Source organism: Ambystoma mexicanum, chromosome 6p, assembly GCF_040938575.1.
Source record: "Ambystoma mexicanum isolate Mex_15411 chromosome 6p, UKY_AmexF1_1, whole genome shotgun sequence".
Classification (NCBI taxonomy): domain Eukaryota; kingdom Metazoa; phylum Chordata; class Amphibia; order Caudata; family Ambystomatidae; genus Ambystoma; species Ambystoma mexicanum.
In genome coordinates, this window is record NC_090935.1 from 1,292,665,962 (window position 1) to 1,292,689,009 (window position 23,048).

Below are 23,048 nucleotides of genomic sequence, written 5' to 3' on the forward strand. Positions count from 1 at the left end.
ACTTTGTTTTGACCTCCAGTTGAGGGGGAGTCGGAAGATTGGGATGTTCTTTTCTGTCGATGTGGAGAAATTAAGTTGCTTCTATCGTCAGTGATTGAGGCGATACGCTCTCCTCGCCGGTTCAAGTTAGGATGGGACGATACTCTGGATTCCTTGGGTTTTTCCTCCCGGTCCCAGAGTGGTCCTCCTTGGTGATTCTTGGGATGATTCTTAGTTCAAAAGCTAGAAAACAGAACATAGCATGGTTATGGAAATGTTCCCACTACTGTGTCCACACATCTTCGGGGGATGTTAGCAATGGGGGAGACACTTGCATTTCTTACCAAATGGCAATGTTCCCCATCTATTGTTCAGTGATCCTTTACTCATTTTCTTAGGTGTAATTAATGAAGATTTAATAACTTTTCTAGGTGTCTAGAATTTCCCCCTCTGGGTTTCTGGTAAGCCCTTCTATCTGCCGCAAAGTATGCCTGGGTTGCCAACTCTTCAGCTGTTTTATGTGGACCCATTTGTCTTCCCCTTCTGTCAAATTGCCCTTGGGGATGCGGATTCTGTAGGCGACTGGTAAGATTATGTCCACAATTTCAAAAGGACCACGTCAAGTTCAGAGGAATTTGCACTCTTTGGCTTGGTTCCTTTGGAAATTGTACAAGTTGACCCAGTCTCCTACTTGATATTCCTTTTTAGTTGTCTTAAGGTCATAGTGGGTCTTCATACTGTCTGCAGAACTTTCTAGATTCTGCTGAGCATAGGCAAAAGCATGTTGAAGGTGTTTTCTCAGATTCTCAACATACTCATGAGTTTTGGAAGCATTTATCAAGGTCTGCTATTGGGTTCTGTAGAGCAGATGCTGGGGTAGCACCATCCTTCATCCAGTCATCAGCTCAAATGGGGACATTTTACTTGCAGATGAAGGGGTAGATCTGATGGCCATCAGGACAAGTTGTAATCGACTGTCCCAACTTGGCCCAGAATCTGCCACAAACTTTTTTAATATGCTCACAATAGTTTCATTGTATTTCTCAACTCCACCACTAGAGGACCGCCGGTAGGCAATGTGTAGTTTCCTTTTTACCCCAAGTATCTCCCACATCTTTGTCATTACTTCGCTAGTGCAGTGGCTACCTCAGTCTGATTCAATCCTTTGGGGTAGTCCAAAGGTGAGAAGATGTGATTGATCATCAGGGCAGCTGCTGTTTCTGCCTTGCAATTTGGGGCTGGGAGACATTCCACCCATTTAGTAAACAAGCTTGTTACGGTTAACATATACTTGTTCCCCCTAGAGGAGTGAATCACGGTCCCGATGAAATCGACTTTCAAATCTGACCAAGGCAGTGTCATCTCCCTCTTTTCGAAGGGAGCATGGTGTTTGAGTGATGTTGGCTGAAATTGTGCACACACAAGACACCCTTTCAAGTATTGGTTGAGGTCCTGCCGCATGAATGGCCAGTATGCAACCTCTCGCAAGATTTCTAATGTCGTATGAAACCCCTGATGACCGGCTGTGGCCGCATCATGGGCGTGACTTAGCATCAAGCTTCAGAATGAAGTAGGGACCACCCACTGGTCAGGCCAAATATGGATCTCCTCACCAACAAACCGTCTTGGATTCGGAACATTTTCAGACATTTCATCAACACTCTGAGGTCCTCTTTCCCAATGCAATTGGTATCCATCAGGGGAAAGTTCTCAGGGTCCTCAATGTGTTGATAACATTTATCAATTATTGGAACCCCTTTTTGAGCCATAATCAAATCAGCACCTGAGGTCTCCTTACTCCATTGGGCAGTTGAGAGTTCATTGTGAGCATTTGTCTGGGACATAGTGATAGCGTTCACCTGGATTTCCCCCAACAGGGACTCGTTCTCAAGTAGATACCCTTGGATGGCTCCGGTTTTGGCCAGCTGATCAGCTAAGTAATTTCCAGTTTTTTCTGGTCCCTCTACTTTAGAATGACCCTTCATCTTTTTCCAGTAGATGGTCATCCCATTTGAGGTGACCAGATCATCAATATTTTGTATTGGTTTTCCATGTTTTAGTGGTTTATTGTTAGCACATAGCATGCCTCTGGTTTTTCAATTAACAAGGTGCTCCACTAACCCGTTCCATTCATATTCTGAATCAGTGATTATGACCAGTTTGTGGAGTTGGTGTTGGACAGCAGTTAGGATGGCTTGATGCACAGCCATCAGCTCTGCCACTTGACTACTGCGGGGACCGATTTTGTACCCAGCGGAGGGCTCTGGGGCATCATTCACCCATGCATTCCCCACGCCGGCCACAAGTTCCTTTCCCCGTTTTTGTCAACATGGTAGAAGCACGCATCCACATAGACAGTGGACATTCCCTCACACCTGTCTTCTTCATAGACTTTGCATAGGGAATTAAGGTATGCCTTTATGTTGTCCTTGATTTTAAGACTTTTGTCCTTGTGACAGTTTTCTCTGCCACAATCATGCAAGTCAGCCAGACCTTGCGCGAGGGGACGCTTCTTGTTTTGGCCATATCTGACCTCCACAGGAAAGCCTTGCATTGACAGAATCCAGGAAGTAATTAGGGAATTACTCACATTTCCGGCCCAGATTCTGTCACTTTGAAGATATTGAAGAGGCTGGTGTGGAGTCTGCACTATGATGTGTTCCCCCTGGATAAACGGGTGGTAATTCTTCAATGCCCACAGCGTTGCCGGGAGTGCCTTCTCACAATCATTGAATTTTCCACAGAGGATAAGTCTTGCCTGCATAGGAGATTACTTTATTGACCTTGTCATGCTTTTGATATAATATTGCAGTCAAGCATGTATTTGAGATCCCTGTCTCCAAGAAGAACTCCTTGTTTTTGACAGGGTAAGCTAGGCAAGACCCTTGTGAGAGGCTTTTTTTGAGTTGTCTTACTGCTTCTGCTTGTTCTGGACCCCCACGCCCACTTGACCTCCCCCTTCAACAGATGGATCACGGTTATCGTGATCTCTGCGTAATCCTCAATGACATCTCTACTGTAATTAGTCAGTCCAACAAGGCTCCTTAGCTCCCGCAGAGTTGTGAGGTCTTTTAGTTTCTGGAGTACTTTCTTTTCCTGGGGACAGAGATCCTCAGGAGTTATCTCATGCCCCCAAGAAATTGACACGGGTCCTGCACCACTGTGCCTTTTGGAAAGAGAGTTTTGCTCCGCCAGCCCTCATCTGTTTCAGAACATGACGGATCTCTGCTATGTGTTCCTCAACAGTTGAGCTTTTGATTAGAACATCATCTACATAGGCCTGGTTACCCCTTTCACCCAAGTCGGGCATGGCCTTATGCAGAAAGATATTAAATTCATTGCCGGAGTTGATGTATCCGAAGGGAGTCCGGGTCCAAGTGTACTGCTGCCCTCCGAAGGTAAACGCCAGCTTGTATTGGTCCTCCCTAACTGACAGGTACAGTCCAGTACCCATTGGTCAGGTCAATGGCAGTGTATACCTTTGTCCCTTGGATCTGGGCCAGCCGTTGGTCAATGTAGGGAAGAGGCCATGGGGAAGTATGGACCTGTTTATTGAGCTCCCTTAGGTCAGCACAGAGTCTCCACTGGCGGTTTCTTTTCAAAAATAATTATTGCAGGTGCTGTGGACTGGACGAATTATCCCACGGGACTCAAGGTTCTTCATTATTTCAGTAAGGGACTCCATTGAGGCGAGAGGCAAACGATATTGCTTCACAAACACTGGAGTCATGCCAGGGTCTGTGGGAATTGTTGTTGTGTGGATGTCGGATCTACCACAGCCATATGAGTCCACCGCAAAGAAATCTTGAAAATCCAAGAAAACGTGTTTCAATTTTTGCTTTTGCGCCAGAGTTTCACAGGCATCAGCTAGGTTGACTCTCTCTTCAACCATCTGCCTGAAACCCGGAAAGACTTCTGGTTTGGCTATCTCAGCAGCATCCTCCAACTGGGTGGAGAAGTCCCTGGTCAAAGTACTGATTTGGACTGATGGCTTCAGGTGGGGAAGGCAGTCCTGGTTGACTTGAAAGATCACCTCATCCCTCCTGAAGTCACAGGTCACCTCTTCCTTACCATAAGGGCAGGAAGAGTATCCCTCGAAATTCCCCCCATGTCGGGTGAAGACCCTGTCTGGCGTTGTGTCATTGTCGCTATCACTGTCAAAACAGTCATTGGTTCTATCAGTTCATTACCTAAATCTATGGGAACATGTTGATCATCAACCGCAATTCCAATAATGGTGCCTGCGCTCAGAGTGATACTCCTAAGGTCGCTGTTATCCATCTGCATTGGAATGGTGTTGTGTTCTGTATTGACTAGTGGCTTTGGGTTTAACGCCAACCCTTGCTTTCGGAAATGGGCATTGAGGTGAACATATGCGTCAGGATTTTTCAGTTTCTGTCCTCTTTAATTTTTACTTTGAGTGAGAATTGTTGGGTCCATTCTGAGATGCTGACTTCCTCTCCAATCTGAATTCAGCTGCATATGGCAGCAGTTGAGCTAACCGAAATGCGATCATCAAAGTCCATGGGATTACCCGCTAATCAGGACCAGGCTTTGAAGTTTATTAGGTTCAAACTAATGGCAAAGCGATTGAGAATGTCACTGCCTAAATAAAATGCAGCAGGGACATCTTGCACAACCCAGCAATTATGGACTATGCTCTTTTTGTCTATGGAAATTCTGAGGATACACCTAGGCAGGAGATGTTTGACATTCAGTGTTTCCAGGTCCATTTCCCATTTGTCTATCAATTTAAACGTGGGAATGGCTGGACCTTTTGGGAGTTTTCGGAACGTGGCCTCGCTGATGAAGCTCTTATTGTTGTTCCCACACACTCTATAGCCTGGGTCCAGAGGACCTTGTTTACGCAATCTTTAAGGGGAGACAATCTACGCAGGATGTCATTCCCTAGTAAACATGGTGTGCCCTTTGGAGTCACAACTATGACCGGGTGCTTCACCTTGTGTCACCCAATTTTAATGTCTAAATCCACAGTCCCCTCTACAAGAATTTCCTTCCCATCGACGTTCTGAAGTTGTCCAGGAAGAGGGGTGAGAGGGATTTGGTATTTATCCCCCCTTCCCGAATTTAGCTGATCAAAGGCCCTTTTTGACAGAAGGGTGGCTTGGGATCCAGTGTCCACCAGTGCCAAAAATGTACATTGCCCCTGTATTTGGACCGGGGCATAAAATCTTCCCTCCTTTTCCCCAAGGGGGCAAAGATAATGTGCATTTTGGCCCAATCGGTGGGTTGATTATTTCGTTTTTGATTCTGACAGAGGGGTGATTTGGGCAGGATTTTCTTTGGGATCTTGGGAACCTGTAAGAAAAAAGTGACAGTTGGATATGGGGGGAGTTTGTACTCCCCTGGTTCTGATTCTGGGCTGCCCCCCCTCCCCTTTTTGGAGGCAGTCACCAGAATTTGTTTGGGCTAGGTGATTTTCTTGCTGGTCATTCTGGGGTTCAATGATGGGTGGTTTTAACTCGGTCCCCACATCTACCCAGTCTTGATCAGGATCTCTCCGGACCCATTTTTCTTTGGGAGGAGTTCCCCCATCCCTGAAGGAGAAGATCCTTTTTCCAGAATCCTCTGAGGTCCCCTCTCCTTCAAATTGGAAGATTCTAACCTCCTCCACAAAATGGGTCTTTTTAGGCCCTTTATTATTCCTACACGCCCTCTGTTCTTTAGGTTGCAGACTTTCGGGGGCAGGAGATTTTGGTTCTGGTTCCTGGGTTTCCAGGGGCTTTTCACAAGTGGGGAAGGAAGCTTCCTCTAAGGCTTTACACCCCCCTTGCCCCTGTGCATCCTCCCTGGGAACCGGTGGGTTGTCAGGGTTCTCACCCCGTCATTGTTCTGGAGTACCAGACCCTTGATTTGAGGGGTTCTGGGCCGCCATGTTAATCTGAGGGTTCTTGTGAGCCCTCAACATGCGGGACAGATCCTGTGCCAAGTTCTGGACCTGGCACTCCAGTTGGGAAACCCTCTCTGGCTGATATGGGGTTCTCTCGTCCATCCTAGGTTGATTACGGGAAGGGTAACTATCCCTTCTCCCATAATACCCTTGATTGGGATACTTCAGGTACCCCTCCACCCTTGGCCTCCCCTCTTCTGGATTGAGCTGTCTGGGCTCAGGAAAGTGGGGAAAGAAAGAAGGGCTCTTTTGATGTTTGGCGGGTACCGGGGAAAGAAACTCAACCCAGCATTTCTGGGTTTACTGCCCTCCTGGGGGAAGTTAGGAGGGAAGTTTCCTGGGTTGGCAGCTGCCTGGTTGGACCCTCCCCTTGGGCTGGGGGAGTCCACACGTAGCACAGGATGGGTCTGCTGCCCTTGTAATGGGGGCTGATGTAGTCAGGGGAGTTAGGGGTCCCATTTGTGGGGTTATCTCCCTGAATACCTGTTTGGAATTGGCCCGAAGGCCTTCTGGGTCTTTGGTTAGGAGGATTTTGCACAGGAATGTTTTTAGGACCCCCATCTCCAGATCTAAAACAGGGGATACCTTCACCTCCGCCACCTTAGCAGCAGCAGGCGTGTTGGTTGGTTTGGGGCTTTTGTTGCTACTTTTATTTTCTACCGGTTTCTGCACTTCATAAATGTGAGTTGCCTGTTCAATGACCCAGTCTAGTGATCTCTTCTCATGAAAGTCCCTCACCAGCTGGGTCATAATGTATTTAGGGAGGGCATGAAAGAAGGTATTGATGAACTCCCTACTGTCTGTGTGCACCCTCCTGGTGGTGTGCGCAAAGGCACATTTCAACTCTTGTACAAATTCTTGTGGGGCCTGATCTTCCCCACATTGTAGATTTTAGGCCACCTTGCGGTCCTCTTGAGGGTTTCTATGTATTGAGAAATGCTTTAAGATGGCCACCCTATAGGTGGACCATCTTGTGTGGTTCTGATCCTCGTGCCCCACAAAGAAGCTAGAGTATTCAGGGGAAAATGTCCACTTGACATTTTGAATGCAACTTTGGCTATCCTTCAAGTGGAAAGCATCCATCATTTGCTCATACAACTCAAGGTGCTCCCAAACGGAATATTTGGCATTTTTATGATACGGAGTTATGACATCCTAATGGACTTGATTTGTTTCAGGGGATCCTTCAGTAGGGTCCTCTTTATTTTGTTGGCCTTTTTAGTTTTGGTCACCCTTGTCCAGTCATCCTCTGACTCTGCTACAGGAGGTGGCTGGCTGATCCTCTAGACTCTCCCTGATTCTGCGAGCTTGGGAATGGCTTGCAGAATGTGGTGGCCTAGTTTCTTGAGACCTGTGGTGCTCAGAAGAGTGTTTTGACTCTCCCTTGCCCCCAGAATTGGCTGAGTACCCCCCACTAACACTGCCCTAGCTGGGAAGAGGTTTTTAAGATGCTCTTTGTGGGCCTAGTTTCATGGAATTCCCCACCAAATTTGACAGACTGATCCCTTGGTAGGTGATATTTTTGAGGATCCAATTATCTGATTTTCCCCTCACTGGAATCTTCGTGATCAGAGAGGCTAGCCCTCACATTTGGGAATCTGTACATAGATAACCGCCCGTCCATTTCTGGGAGGCGCTGACCTGTCAGTCCCATATTTCCCATTGTGCTGAAGTCTACCATCCCTGTGGCCCTTGGTTCATATGAGCCGCCAGTGGACATGAGGGTGGCAGAGTCCATGGAACTGAAGGGATTAAAGTCCCTGATGACAGGGGTTCTGAGGTATGTTCAGGGGTTTTTCTTTCCCATCTTACCTCATCTCTTTCAGCCCCTATTCCCTGATGACATTCCAAAATCTGACCCTTTTGCTCCTCTATGAAGGCCTTACTGGTCTCAATGATTTGGTCTTCCACAGCTATCTGTTTGTGGAGCCTGTCATTCTTTTCACAGAGAGTTGTCTCTCTGTGCTTCCTGTCTGGATTGGGAATACTGGGCCAATTTCTGTTGCAGGAGACTCACCTCCTGAGTTTGGTCTTTATTGGCCTGATTGTTCTTTGCCAGAGCATCCTCCACCCGCCTGGTGTGCTCTAGTAGCTTTTCATAATCAGTTTTAATTTCACCGAACTCCTGAAGGGCCAGCTTTCTTTCCTCCAACTTAGTTTTTAATTGGCTGACTTCCTGCCCTAAAGCATCCCTCTCCTGAGTTAAAGTGCCCCTCTGTGCAGCCAGATTGTCCCTCTGTTTTTTAAATGCACTAGATTTCTGGCAATCCTCATCAAATTCCTCTTGGGAGTGGATGTCTTTAATAATTAATTTATTGTTTTCCTCTTTCAAAGATTCTATGCGGTTCTGTAATGTGACTATCTGTTCTGCACATGCTCTGTTGTAATTTAACTGTTGTGCCAGTTTCTGTTGACTCTGTTTTAAAGAGTCAGCACTTTCCTGACATTCTTTTTGTAGTGTCTGTATTTGAGTATTTTGTTCTGCATTCTCTTGCTGTAAGAGAGCCAGATCTTCCTGGAGTTTGGTGATATACTGCCTAGCCTCTGTTTCAGATTCTTGGCTATCCTGGAGCCTTTGCTCTGCAGAGTCCAGATTAGTCTGGATTTTCTGCAGAGCTTCCCCTTGCCTCTTTGTCAAATCTATATTGTCTGCGTGCTTTTCCTGTATAACTCCTATGTGGAGGTACAGGTAGGCCGCTATTTTGGCAATTTTTCACTGTTCCTCTTTTATTTTTGGGGCCATGAACAGCTCGCTAAGCACTTGATGTAATGGACACTTGTCCTGGCAGGTATCAAGGTTGATTGCGCAGTGATTCGTTGTTTTATTCCCTGCAGCCATAACTGTTCGTCATGTTCTGGCCATTCACCCCTGACAAACAATTTAGCTAGGAGGTGTTCCCTAGCAATATTAATTTCCACTGGGGTCGCCATTCCATAAATATTAATTTCCTTCTGACTTATCTCAGGGTTAATTTACTTTTGCAAACAGGCCCATTTATTTTGAGTATTTCTTTTGAGGGGTGCTTGTACAGTGTAGCACAGTATGGCAACCCAACAAGGTGTATGCAGCCCGTCGGCTACCACGCTGTGCTAGACTGTCACGAATGTTAAGTCAAATTCAGGATCCCAGACAAGAGCCCCAAGCTTTATGTGATTTCAATCTGGCACACACCCAAGTCTCGCCCAGCATGTAGTGCGCAAATGAAACCCTTATTTATTTTTATCTATAAATTCAATATTCTGAATGATCTACCACTCATATCACACCCTTCTCCTGAGACCCCCCACCGCAGTCACACTGAACCAGGAATCAGGCTAGTTTGCAAAGGTAAATATTTATTTAATTATTTCAAATTTAAATCATAATATATTTTAATAGGGAACAACAATCATCAATGGGGTGACAGAACACTGAATAATATCTTTAATGCACTGGGAATCAGGTAATGAACACAAAAAGAATGCAGCAAAGAAAAGAATACTTTTGGGTTGGTTTGGAACCAATAGCACTGTGGTTAAGGTTCCCCCAGCAAACACCCCTCAACCCACCAATAGGCAATTTAAATAGATGTGAGGAGAGAGCAGGTACTCAGGAATAACACAGATCATACAGAATATCACTCCCACCTTCCCCCTTTAAACACAAGAGAAAACGGAATTGACTTTTCAACTGTCAAGGTGGCTTTGAAATTGGCAGAGCAAAAACACCAAATGTGGTCAAAAATGCTTAAATTATTATACATTTCTATGGGAGCCGTTTTCGACAGATGCAAGCAAACACAAGCAATGATTGAAGCAAAAGAAAAAATTTGAAATCTCAAAGTCAAAGTGGGAAATAATTTAAAGCTAATTCACACGTGTAACTCTTCAAAATGTCAATTTGCAGCAAACTTGTCCTTATGTGATTTCTGATATAACGGGTTCTGAAGACAGCTAAGGATGTAGGGTACAAGTGGGAGTTGAAATTTTGTTTCTATCTTAACAACTGAGGGAGTTATAGAGGTTTTAGTGAGAGGTGTTTTTCGAAAATAAAGACACACATTTGAACAAGGACTTCAGTTTAGAATCAGAAAATATGGCTCATGCTTTTACTCAAGGCAAGAGCATTTAGGCTAGGCAACCAAGTCGGGACAAAGTAAGCTCTGAGACTGATTCATGACTTCAGTAACAGATCCCAATCACCTTCCCCGGCGGCACCAGTCCAAAGACTCAAAGTGGGATTTATGGATCAGAGTTACACAAACAAGATGACTATGAATATTGCGCTTTAGCAACTAGACAGAAAAAGATAGCAATAAAGATTTTGACACTGTTACAGGTTATGAAAATCCACTGAGATTTAAGATTTTTGGACAGTGACGGTTCTGGTCAATGGATTGGGTCTATCAAAGAAGGACAGCACATCAGGCATGGACTGGATCAGCTAGGCCGGTCACCAGAGCTGCACAGGATCTGCGCTTCTTGTTTCTGGGTATTCAAATCAGCAGGATAGCAAGTTCATCAGGCAAGCCTTATGGTAGCAAGCCAGATAGTTTCAGGATGCTAGTTCAGGATGCTTTCTCACACCACAGCACTACACTCGGTTGTGAGAATTAGTTTGAGTATTGAGGGCTTGCTGAAAATGGTTCAGCTTCTGCTTGGCAAGATTCTTGCCATCTGGATCTGGAAGGATGTTAAAGGATGGATGTTGAATGCTGGAAAAAAGTGCTTCGCTGGAATCAGAAGAGTGAGTCAGTCAGTGAGTCTCTGCTGAGAGTATATCTCTCCTCTTGGGAAACCTGTTTTCCACTTCTTGCAGGCCCAGCCAGGCTAATTTATTCTTAATTTCTTGATTTAAAATCCAGCAGAAACTAAACTTGTCACATCAAATGACATAGATAAATTACATTCTTAGCTTTAAACCTGTGGAATCAAAAACAACTGAGATCTGTATTCCTTTTAGCACCAATCCTTTTATGGTTGCTAATCCAACAGACTTTTAGTTTAGATAACTTTGAAGTTTCATCAGGACAGCCCATCTGACAGGGCTGTCATTCACAGGTAGCCCACTGTGCTGCACACAGATTTTGACAGAGGCTGTCATTCACAGGCAATACAGTTTTTCTGAGAAAATGATTTGCTCTTCACATTTTAGGTATTTGTACATTCACAGTGCTTCATTAGATTAAATGAATGTTAGCGCCAAGCAAGATTTTGAGTGTAGAAACAGTATTATGTACAGGCCTTTTGGAGTTTTAGCAGCAAAGTAAATGTCATTTCAAGGCGAATTTTGGAGTTTTACTTGCAAAGCACTGCTGCTCCCTCTGCACTCCATGTTTATTTGTCATGGAGCCCACTTGCACATTTTCCGCTGCGTTTGCTCTATTCCACCACACATGCACCATGGGTGGGCGGTTGTGCAGCCATCTTTCTGTGTGTTGGAAAATGCGGTTTTGGAGGTTTTGGCGCGCACAAGTATTTTGCCGCCATTGTTGCTGTTTCTTGCACCATAAATGGCAGAGTGATGCCGCATAGTATAGCAAAGTGGGTCAATACACCCCACAACACGAGAATTTAGCAGATGTTACCTTTTTGAATGCCGGCCATAGTGAACCTGACGGAGGGAGGCTGACATTCGAGAGGGGTCTGAGCCCGGAAGAACCATCACCCTAGTGCAATCAAGAAGGAACTTTTGTGTATAATTTTGACCTATAAATCCCTCAGAAGCAAGAAACCTAACCACTGAAGGGTCTCATATCGCTAGGATCTTTTGTGGATATGAGCCCGGAAGAGGGGGAGGAAAAGCCATCACCCAACGTAAATGCGAAAGGAACTTTTTTTATTTATTTTTTATTTTGAACACATCTGGTCCTCGTAGGCAAGAGACATTTTGTAGAAAAAAGACTCAACCATGAAGGCCCTGATACCTGAGAATGGAAATGATGTCTCATGCTTGGAAAGCTCGAGCAAGTGCTGTGCTCTGAAGTCCTGCCTTGTCCTGTGCTCAAAACCTGGGGAAGGTTGACCCCGGCTACCACATCCTGACTTATCATTTGTGAACACATCTTTCTTTCTTGTGAATCTCATCCCAAATAGTTTTGTTTTTAGTATTTAGTTGTAAGGATTGGCAATAGTTTTTTTTTTTGTTTTAGTATAGGCCTTTTATTTGACAAGATGCCAGTAAGACTACCTTATTATTATTTGATGGTCATAGTTAGCTCCCATCTTAAATTTAGCTTTAGATTAGGTGTTTTTCCAACCTGCATATACAGTTTAATAAACACCCTTAAACTGTGATCACTTGTGTCTGTCTTTACTGTTGTCACCATGAGTTCCTTACAAAGGACGTCTCCAGATCTGGGAGGACGAAACGGATGCCATCACCGAGGAGGGGGTGGCAGTCAGCTGCTCCGCAACCGTACAGAAGCACTTGGAGGACATCAAATCCAGGACCCACATCAAAGCCCAGTGCTTCCTGAAGACTGGCGCAATCGCTGAGGTGCACCGGGCATGTAGGTGATGGTTTTCCAACAACAACATGCAGATCCTGGCGAGGTTCTACCCCTATGAGTTGCAACACCGTCAGATGGTGAGTAGCCATCTGTTGTACTGCTCATCAGTGCATGTGTGTTATGCATGTGCTAGCATGTTTGCAGTGACCCCCTTGCTTTTGCAGCATGCATGTCTCAGCGACCAACATTGCATGCAGGCCCCAGACAATGCTCCCCATGTGGGACATCAGACCTGTATGGATTTGAAATGTATTGTAATTTTGCATTGTGTGTTGTAGTACATTTTTGCAAACTGTGCACAGGCAATGTTTCTTGTGTGTGAGATGTGCCTGGATGGCAAATGTGACAGTTGAGTGAGTGTTGACCATGTTATGTGCATGCATGCTGCTCATGTGTTTGTGGTGACAATAGCAATGTGTGACTATGCATCACTCAGGTCTGGAGGTCACATGTGCATTTGGATGTTTGGCAAGTCATGTTTGGTCATTGCAGATTGCAGGACTGTGATGTGATCGGTCATGTCGCTGCTTCTGCACTCTGAGTGATGTGTGTGCATACCATGCAAAAGTGATTGGGGCTAGGGCAAACAACGTGTGCCTGTGCAGTTGATGCATGTGTGTGTTGCATGCCTGCAGGATGAGTTGTGGTAGAGGCATGTTGTTTGATGTGGAGAGGTGCCCAGGTGGGTGTCGGCATGGCCATGCTGTGAGCGGTGCAAGTATGGTTGTCCACTGGTGGTCATGATTCCACTGCATGTCTTTCCCACAATGTGTCCACAGCATTGGGCCACCACATCTGTGTTCACATGGTTACATGTGTACATCATATCAGATTGCTCCCTGTCCATCCCTGCACCCATGTGGCATGTCTCCCATGAATGTGCATCAGGTTGCAGTTGGGTCACGTTGACCTTCCCATAGGGTCATGTGATTAATCTTGGTATGTGTCTGTGCACTGGCCACATTATATTGTGTTTACATGTGGATGTGTCATGAAAGTGTTTCACATTGTGCCTGGGTTGTTGTGTCTGTTTGGATGTGGATTGCATGTCCATGTGTGTGGCTGTGGATGTTGCTAATTGTTCCATGGACATGTCATGTTCCTGCAAATGTTGTTAATGCCACACCAGCTTATTTGCAGTACACTGATGTAGGTGTTATGTGTCTCCTTTACCATAGTTGCTACAGCTGATGAGGCGGAGGAGGTGCTGTGGAGCATGAAAGCTGGGATCACTCCACCAGACACAGGCGCAGGACCCAGCCACTCCCCCATGACAGCTCATCTTCGGGGAGCGATGTGGCTGAGGTAGCGCCTGTACCATTGGGCGTGACTGCTCGGGGTAAGACCAATGAGGTGGAGGTGGCAGGGGACTCCTCATTGGCAGTGGGATCGGGTGATGCACCACAGGGGCCATCAATGGCGGAGGGGGAGGCGGAGGAAGTGGCCGTTGCAGCCCAGCCCATTGGGTCATTTGGGGGTGTTGAGGTGGGAGTGCGTGCTGCCATCCTGTCCAAGGGGCATGAGGCTGAGCAGGTGACCCTGGTGGAGCCTGTGCCAAATGGGGTCCCATGGCCATCTGATGCCGGACTGTGCGACTGCCGGGATGCCTCCACCAAGAACCAGCATCTCCTTGCCGGCTGATGTGTCCATCCGTGATCAGGTGCTGCCCCTACTGGCCGAGCTTATGAGCCGGAGTGCAGTAATTCGTGATGATGAGCATGCTATTCATAGTCTGCTTGCCCGTCATCACAATGAGCTGTACTGCATTGTGGCCTTGCTGGCAGCAGGCCTGTTCCTTGCAGAGCTCCATGGGCTGTTCACTGCTGCGACCACCTCCTTGGCTTCCTCCTCTGTGCACCAGTCATCCTCCGGGGTGCATTTGGGATCACATAACATCAGGGACAACTTTGCACTGGTCCCACTCACATCGCCCCATCTGGTGGAGCTTACATCCTCGCCTGAGGTGGGTGTCAGAGGTACGGCAGCTGAGGTGGTCATCGTGCCTACCAGGCAATGACAGGGGCATAGGCAATGTAGGGACAGCAGGCACCGCAGAGCAGTGCAGGTGCTCTATGCCCTCGACATTCATCATCAAATCGGAGGGCATAAAAAGGGAGCGTACACTGGGCACAACAGCAGCAGGTGGCAACCAGGAGGAGGCATTATGCTGCAGGGCAGTCCACCCCAAGCAGACAGGAGGAAAGTTTAAGGCAGGAGGATCAAGTGGCATTGATGCACTCGATGTCTTCCATGTTCAGGAGCTATGAACAGCAGCTGGTGACAGAGAGACAGTGGGCATGGGAAGCAAGGGTGATGGTGGCCAGGACTGAGGTTGCCCTACATTGCACGAGGAGGCACGCTGCCATCCTTTAGGCCACTTGCAGGGCTGCACGGGATGCTGAAGCACATATGATGTCCACCCTGCAAGCCCTCCAGGAAACAACAGAGGTCCACCTGATTGAGGAGGTCATGATGTGTGACTCAGCCCTGGTAGAAAGCCTGAGTGAAATTGGTGAAGAGGACTAACCTGCTGCCTTTGTATATAGTTATTTAGGTGTTGGTTTCCTTTTTTATTTATTTTTTGCTCGAGACTTTGAAAACTTTCCTTCCCTGTTTTTCCTGTATCTAGTTATGTAGTTGTAGGGCTGTTTTGTAATTTCTTTGTTTAATACATCTTTCACTTAGTTCCATTGAATGCTTCATGCAGCTCATTTGCGTGTCTACAACTCTAATAGTTCACTTTTCAGCCAGTGCATCTCTCCATTGCAAGTCATGTGTCTTGTGGCGTGCCTGTGTGTGTGTTGTTGTGGCTGTAATGGTTGCGGCTGAAGGGATGCACATGTGCCTGACATGTGGGGGTGGGTCCATCAGATGACTGGGACGGCACTGTACGTTTTCATTTGCATTGACATGTCCAGCATTAGTGTGTGTTTGGTATCAGTGTGGTTGGGGTGGTGGGAGGTGGGCTCACTGTGGAGGGTGCCCTGGTCACGTTACTTGCACATTTGTTTGTCATTGCTGTGTCAAACCCCTGTCATGCGGACACGCCCAACAGCATGTGCAGTCACACACTGCCTGCTCTCATGTCTAGCTCCACCTCTGCAACTGGAATGCATTTACGAGCCATGTTTGCTCTTCCTTTGTGGCAGCATGCATTTCCTGTCACAGTGAGTCATGCACACTCTGACGGCCCTCCCATCACCCATGGGCCTTTCATGTTGTGGTCCGTGACTTCCAACCACGTCACTTGTGTTCAGGATGTTCCTGGTCATTATTTGTGCATCTGGCTGATGTATGAATAGGTTTACTTCAGTTCCCGGCACACATTCAGTTGGTGTGCTTTGATGCCGTGCATGCCACTTTGCTTTGCATTCACTTGTCACATTTTGATGGGGTGGCAATGGTGTTGCTGATGCAATGTAGTGTTGTCTGGCTGGGGTGCTGCAGGTCGCAGTCTGCCAGGGAGTGACAGCAGATGCTCCATCCAGGATTGATCTTCAGTGCTTCCTGTTGATCGTGTTGCCAGTGGACATGTAGGTGGTGTGCTTCATGATGGGGGCAGACCACAGAGGTTCAGCTGAGTTGCAGCCATACATTGAACTGCATGCGTGGGAGACTTTTGGGGGGCTGCTTGGGGTAGTTTCGGAGGTGAAGGCAGTGTGGGAAGGGTTGTGTACTACCGTGGGCTGCCTGGGGGAGTGTTGGAGGTGAGGGCAGTCTGGGGAGTGCAGTTTATTATTGGGATGCTGCCTGGGGTAGTGTCAGAGGTGAAGGGGGCTGGTGGGTGGTGTCTGGACTTGAGGGGGCTGCCTGGGGTGGTGTTGGAGGTTAAGGGGTCTGTCTGGGGTGGAGTCAGAGGTGGGGGCAGTGTGGGGAGGGGAGTGTACTATCAGGGTCTGCCTGGGGTAGTGTCAGAAGTGAATGGGGCTAGTGGGTGGTCTCTGGACTTGAGGGGGCTGCCTGGGGTAGTGTTGAAGGTGAGAGAAGTGCGGGGAAGGGGGTGTACTATTGGGCAGGGCTACCTGGGGTGGTTTTGGAGGAGAATGGGGCTGGTAGGTGGTGCCTTGACTTGAGGGGGCTGCCTGGCATAGTGTCGGAGGTGAGGGGCAATGTGGAGAGGGGAGTGTACTATCGGGGGCTACCTGGGGTAGTGTCGAAGGTGAAAGGTGTTGGTGGGTGTTGTCGGAGGTAAGGGCAGTGTGGGAGGTGAGTATACTATCAGGGGGCTGCATGGGGTAGTGTCTGAGGGGAAGGGGGCAGCTGGGTTGTGTCTGGACTTGGTGGGGCTGCCTGGGGGGTGTCAGAGGTGTAGGGGGCTGGTGGGCGGTGTCGGACTTGAGGGGGCTGCATGGGGTAGTGTCTGAGGTGAAAGGGGCTGGTGGGTGGTGTCTGGACTTGAGGGGGCTGCCTGAGTTGGTGTCAGAGGTGAAAGGTGCTGGTGGGTGGTATCTGGGCTTGAGGGGGCTGTCTGGGGTGGTGACAGAGGTGAAGCGGGCTGCCTGGGGTGGTGTCAGAGGTAAGGGAAGTGTGGGGAGGGGAGTGTATTATCAGGGGCTGCCTGGGGTTGTGTCTCAGGTGAAGGGGGCTGCTGGGTAGTGTCTGGGCTTGAGGGGGCTTCCTGTTGGGGTGTCGGAGTGAAGGGGGCTGGTGGGTGATGTCTGGACTTGAGGGGGCTGCCTGGGGTAGTGTTGGAGGGGAGGGCAGTGTGGGGAGGGAGTGTACATTCGGGGGGTTACCTGAGGTAGTGTCAGAGGTCAAAGGGGCCGGTGGGTAATGGCTGGAATTGAGGGGGCTGCCTGGGGTGGTGTCAGAGTTGAGGAGAGCTGACTGGGGTGGTGTTGGAGGGGAGGGCAGTGTGGGGAGGGGGTTGTACTAGTGTGGGGCTGCCTTGGGTAGTGTTGGAGGTGAAGGGGGTTGGTGGGCGGTGTCTGGACTTGAGGGGTTGATGTGCAGTATGGGTATATGCCGGCAGGTTGAGTGCCTGCCTAGGGTGTATGGGGGTGGACTTCCAGTTTCGCAGGGGTGCCTTAACAAGCGAGGGAGCCCACGCATTTTGGTTGGAGGTACCGTCTTAGCTTATGATTTAATGGATGTTACACGTTTGCACACTCGATTTGTAAGCCAACTTCTCTTTTTAAAGATTTAAAGATGTGAATGATGATGGATTACATCTTATTTTTCTAAAAGGTTTGTAATAGGCTGTTAGGGAGAATTCTCATAAATGGTTGATTTCCCGTACCTAAAGAGTCCCCAAGCAGCTTTGCTGAATTTCTAGGATTTTATTTGTTTCACCTGGTAAGAGTGTGCCATTTTTCCCCACTCTTACATGTGTTTTGCTATGTGTGTTTCTACTTTCTGTGTGATCTTGGGCACTGGAGCCTCACCTACTCCATGTGCACCACTTTTTGTGTGTGTCTGCGGCACCTTCAGTGCAGTGACACAGGGTTGTCTTTGAGATTTCCCACTGACTCCATTTTTCTAGGGCTGACTACTGTCCCCCAGAAACAGGTAAAGTTGCCATTAACATTTTATAGTCACTTTAAACCACAGACCGAGTACACCCCATCTTACATGTAGTATTGGAAAGGGTTAACTGTTACCCCTTTTTGTCTGTGCCTCTTGGAGTCTTGTTTCGCTCACTTAACATTAAGACTTGGCTGCTGGCAGTAGTATCTACCCTAACTTTTCTACCACGATTATCCTATATAAACGTGGTAATGTTTTAGGCTATTATATTAGCCTCGAACATAAACCTGCTTTACCAAATACATTTTATTTTGGTTCCGGCTGGGTTTAGTAACCATTTCTTTTTGTTAAAGTCTTCCTGGTGTTTTTCTCTGCGTGCCAAACCGGGGATGACTGCTTTGTTCACTCTCTTTTCGCGGGCTTCTGCACAGAAGCCCTTTTTAAGGTGCCTGATAGTCTAGTTAGGCAGGATGTGAGGGAGGGATCTTCGGACCCCTAACATGGGTTCCCTTGGTAACCCAAGAGGCACTCTTGTCTGATTGGCTAAAGGGACTGGCCTTTCCAGGCCAGCCACCCTGCTGTGTGATTGACAGCCAGGCTGTATGAATGGGGGAAAACTGCATAAAAAGCAGGTCTCTGGGACTGGAAGAGCAGAGTCGCCACTTGAACGAAAGAACCAATGAGGAACTGGAAGAAGAGGACCCCTACAATGACTGAACCACCCAGTGAAGCCCTGCTGCAGGTCAGAATCTCCAAATCCAACAGAGAAGATCCTCCAGGAAACTTCTTCCCTTGAGCTGGTGGGACCAACCAGTTCACCCAAACTACAAGCCAGGACCCCTCCTTTGGTCGAATTTGCTGTACAGAGCTACAGTGGGCCGGATAGCCAGGAAAGTCGGACCCTGCTTGTGTTTTAAGGAGCGCACCTTTTATTCGTTGTTTGGCAATGCTGCTGGTTTCTTCCCTGGGTAGTGCAGGACCCTCCAGCCTTCCTACTTCTGATCAGTCCGACAGTCGCTTCAGGAACCGTGAGCCTGCAGGAACTACCTGGAACGTCTGCCTCAGCAACAGCCCCCTCTTCGTTTTAAAGTACTGTGCAAATACGGTTGTGCGTTTCGCTGTGAAAGTGTTTGAAATCTTTCTCCAATCCGAGGGCGTGTCCTTCTCTTCTCTTTGAACTAACTTTTCTTCCAACCAACCTCCGGAATCTGTGCCACAAACATTACTGCAAACTACCCTGAACTGTGTGATCTTGATCAAAAGATTTTTGACCCATTGACTTTGGCCCTACGCCTTTTCTAGCTGATCTCCTCACTGTAGCCTCTCTTGTTCAATTGCCCAGAGTACTTACCTGTTGGTTTTGCCTAATTTCTAATAACTTTGTCTTTCCCCCCCTTTTAAATTGCTGGAGTGCCCTTTTGCTCCCACTTCATTTTGTGAGCTTAACTTGTCTGGAATTTAAGGGAAGTGGTGTGGTGTATTTATATTTGTGATTTTGATCTTGCTTAGAATAGTGAAATGTTATAGAACTGTTGAGTAAATAATTATATATTCTTTTACTTTACTTAGAAACCTTGGCCCTCATTACGAGGTTGCCAGTAAGCAAAAAACGATGCCAGCAATGGATTCCCGGCATCGCTTACCGCTCTGGTGTATTCTGACCCAGCAACCCGGTATTAGCAGCACCATAAATAACGGTGCCGCTAATTCGGGGAGCAAATACCGGCATGCCGGTAATAGGAGGACATCCCAACCCACGTGGACATGCAAACACCGGCATCACGAAGTCAGTAATCACGGGATGCAAGATGCCGGCCATACAGGCATCGCGGACCACCCACAAACAGCAATCAGGAAACAAGCCAACTGCCACAGGTGCACACAATCCCCTCAGGTGGAGTCAATGGAGGCTGGGTCTGTATAAAATGAGCACACCCACACACCACATCCCTTCCAACACCAAAATGTTACCACTAGCTGTTGCAATCATGGCGCTGGAGGACATGCCCAATTGTGTTGGTGCCCTCGACTGCACCCATGTGGAATTGGTCGTCCCCCATGCCATAGAGGCGGTGTACCGCAATCGCAAGCAATACCACTCCATCAATGTGCAAATGGTATGTGACTCCAGCAAGATCATCACACATTGCTCCGCCCTATTTCCCGGATCAACACATGAGGCCATGGTACTGCACAACTACATGCTACCCCGTCACATGGAGCGACATGCTGGACCACATGCCTGGCTACTTGGTGAGTTGCACAACTGTCCCATGGCAGTGCTTTGGGGTACTGATGTGTAGGGATGCATATGGGAGGGCATACTCCACCTGGGTGGGAAGGGGGGGAGCATAATCCACCTTGGTGGGAAGGGGGGGCATACTCCACCTGGGTGGGGAAGGGGGGGAATACTCCACCTGGGTGGTAAAGGGGGGGCATACTCCACCTGGGTGGCAATTGCCAGTGATTTGAGAATGCATGCAGATCTAAACACTCCTGACCTGAACCGGCCAAACGGAACATGACACATCACTGGGCCACATTTCACAAATTATGCATATCGATGACAACAAGTAAGAGGCACAACCAGGCCACCATGGTGATGGCAAGCAATGCATGAATGAACAGGATGGCAACTGTGGCAATGTGGTCAGTGTGACCATGCATAGTGAAGAATGAACAGCATGAATTGGAGGCTAAACATTGCTGCACTACCGCAGCACCTCTGCCTCAGCATGCATGATTACACCCTGCATCATCTATTGAACACCATCCAGACTACCACACCTCATGACAGTATAGATTACATCGACGTGACATATTGTCATGCGTACAGGGACATGTGCATGACCACAGCAAATAGCTGCCGCCATGACTGTGCTCCATGAAGGTGGCAGTTCAGAGTGACACACCTATTTGTATCTGCTTGCAGGTGATGGAGGATATCCCTTGAGCCTGTGGCTACTTACCCCTGTGCAGAACCAGCAGAACACCCATGAAGAGGAGTACAATCGTGTGCACACCCTACCCGTATTGTGATTGAGCAGACCTTTGGCCTGTTGAAGGCGTGGTTCCACTGCCTCAGCAGGTCTGGTGGGGCACTCCTATATAGGCCTGAGAAGGTGGCGAAGATCACCATGGCCTGTGTCATGCTGCACAACATGTGCGTCCGGAGAAATATACCACTGCCACCTGACATTGACATGCATGGCCGGTGAGGATGATGAGGGTGTAGACGGAGCTGAAGTAGCCCCCCTGCCAGTACGTGATGCACGGGATGGCCATGCTGTATGCCAAGCACTAATTCACGAATACCTCTGAAACACAGGGACTATGATAGACATGTGTCAGTGACACACTGGCTCCATGTGGACATGCACACTTGTATTGTTGGGAGTTGGCCACTAAACACTATCACACATTAAATGTACATGAACAAAATGAAGAATGTCCAGCCATTGAATTATTGGCACACAACGGGTGTATTTTTCAAACAGGCAACAAAGTGAACACTCTCCCCCCTGCCCCCATGAACTCCATAACCCACCCTACAAACCCCAAATGTCCCCAGTAAACTCCCTAACCCACCCTACAAACCCCAAATGTCCACAGTGAACTCCCTAACCCACCCTACAAACCCCAAATGTCCCCAAATGTACTCTAATGATTGTTCCCTTCACCAACAACCATGTGTCCAACGGCCATTGTCTGGCCAATCTACTTCTTGTCCTTTTTTGGTATCTGGGGATGGCATCTCCGAGTGCTGTGCACTCCTCCAGGTCATCCGCACAGTGCTTGTGTGGGCTGAGGTTGAAGGTGTTGTAGCAGAGGACGTGTCAAAGGCAGGTTCCACGCCTGCTCCAAGGCGTGGGCGCTGCATATGGTGCAGGATGGACATTAGCACTTGTGTTACTGCCCCCAGACAGTCCCTCATGACGATTGTAGACGCGTTAACGGCAGCAGTGTTTGCAGCAATGGCTGCTGTGGTCTCCCCAATGGCAGTAGCAATGGCCATCCTCGTGTCCTCCCCATTGGCAATATACTGCTGCATGAGATCAAGCATTGACTCCTGTCGTGCCTCCACCCTCGACAGGCGAGCCTCAAAGGTGTCGGTAGTAGCTGGAGTGCTAGTGGTCGGGGTGGTGGTAGCCAGGGTGGTGGTAGCCGGGGTGGTGGATGGCGCTTGCGTGGGGCCCACATCCAGGGTGCTGTCCTCCTCAAAGAGGCACATGTCGGAATCTCCGAGGTCGGAGTCGTGGAGGCAGGGATCGTCACTGCTGTTGGCCCCCATATGGGGTGGGGAGGTGGTCAGGGGGCTTGGGGTGGGTGTAGTGGACACGACTGTGACACCCTCGGTGTCCACATTTGCATCTGCAACATCCACGGTGGTTGGTGGTGCAGGAACGGAAAGACATCCCACTGTTGTGGGTGGCTGCTGCTGGTCTTGATGTGTGTGGCCCACACTGACATCAGGTGTTTTTTGCTGGGTTTCAACCCGGTCTGGCACACTGCCTGTTGGTCTGGCCTGTTTCTCTTGCTGGGGGGTGGTGGTGGCGGTGGCCCTTGTCCCATGGAGTGATGTTGATGCCCTTGCGCCCCTCTCCTGACTGGCATCTTCCTCATCGGTGCCTGGGTGTTAGAAGAGATGCAGGTCATCAGGGATGGTGTCACATGCCAGCGACATACTATTGCGCTGTGATATATTCATACATTCATGCATCCATTTATTACAGGGGTGTGGCAATTGGTGTTCTGAGGGGGCATGTAGGCTATCAATGCATGACAGGTGGCATGTCATTGATATGGGGTCTGTGTGTTGGGTTACATGGGCACGGTCATGTTATGTTGCCCGTGTGTTGGTATTGGGATTGGCACTCATCATGCATTTGTGTGTGGCAGGGTGTGGCACGCATTCTTGACTGGATATGTTGATATGGGTCTGGGACATGCATTGGCTTGCCTAGTCTCACTTCCACATCACTTGTGCTACATCATGGTTTCCCCTACAGGGATGTGCAGGGTCACTCAACTCCTTCTGGGGATGATGGGGTGCCCATCTCCATCTCTCCGAATCCCTTTATTGACTCGGGATCAATGAATGAGCTAGCAGTCTCCTCCCAGGGCATCAGCTTTGCTGGTGAGTGTGGACCCCCGCCTGTTGCCATGTCCGCCCTCCTGTTGACTGCCAGGATGTTCCTCAC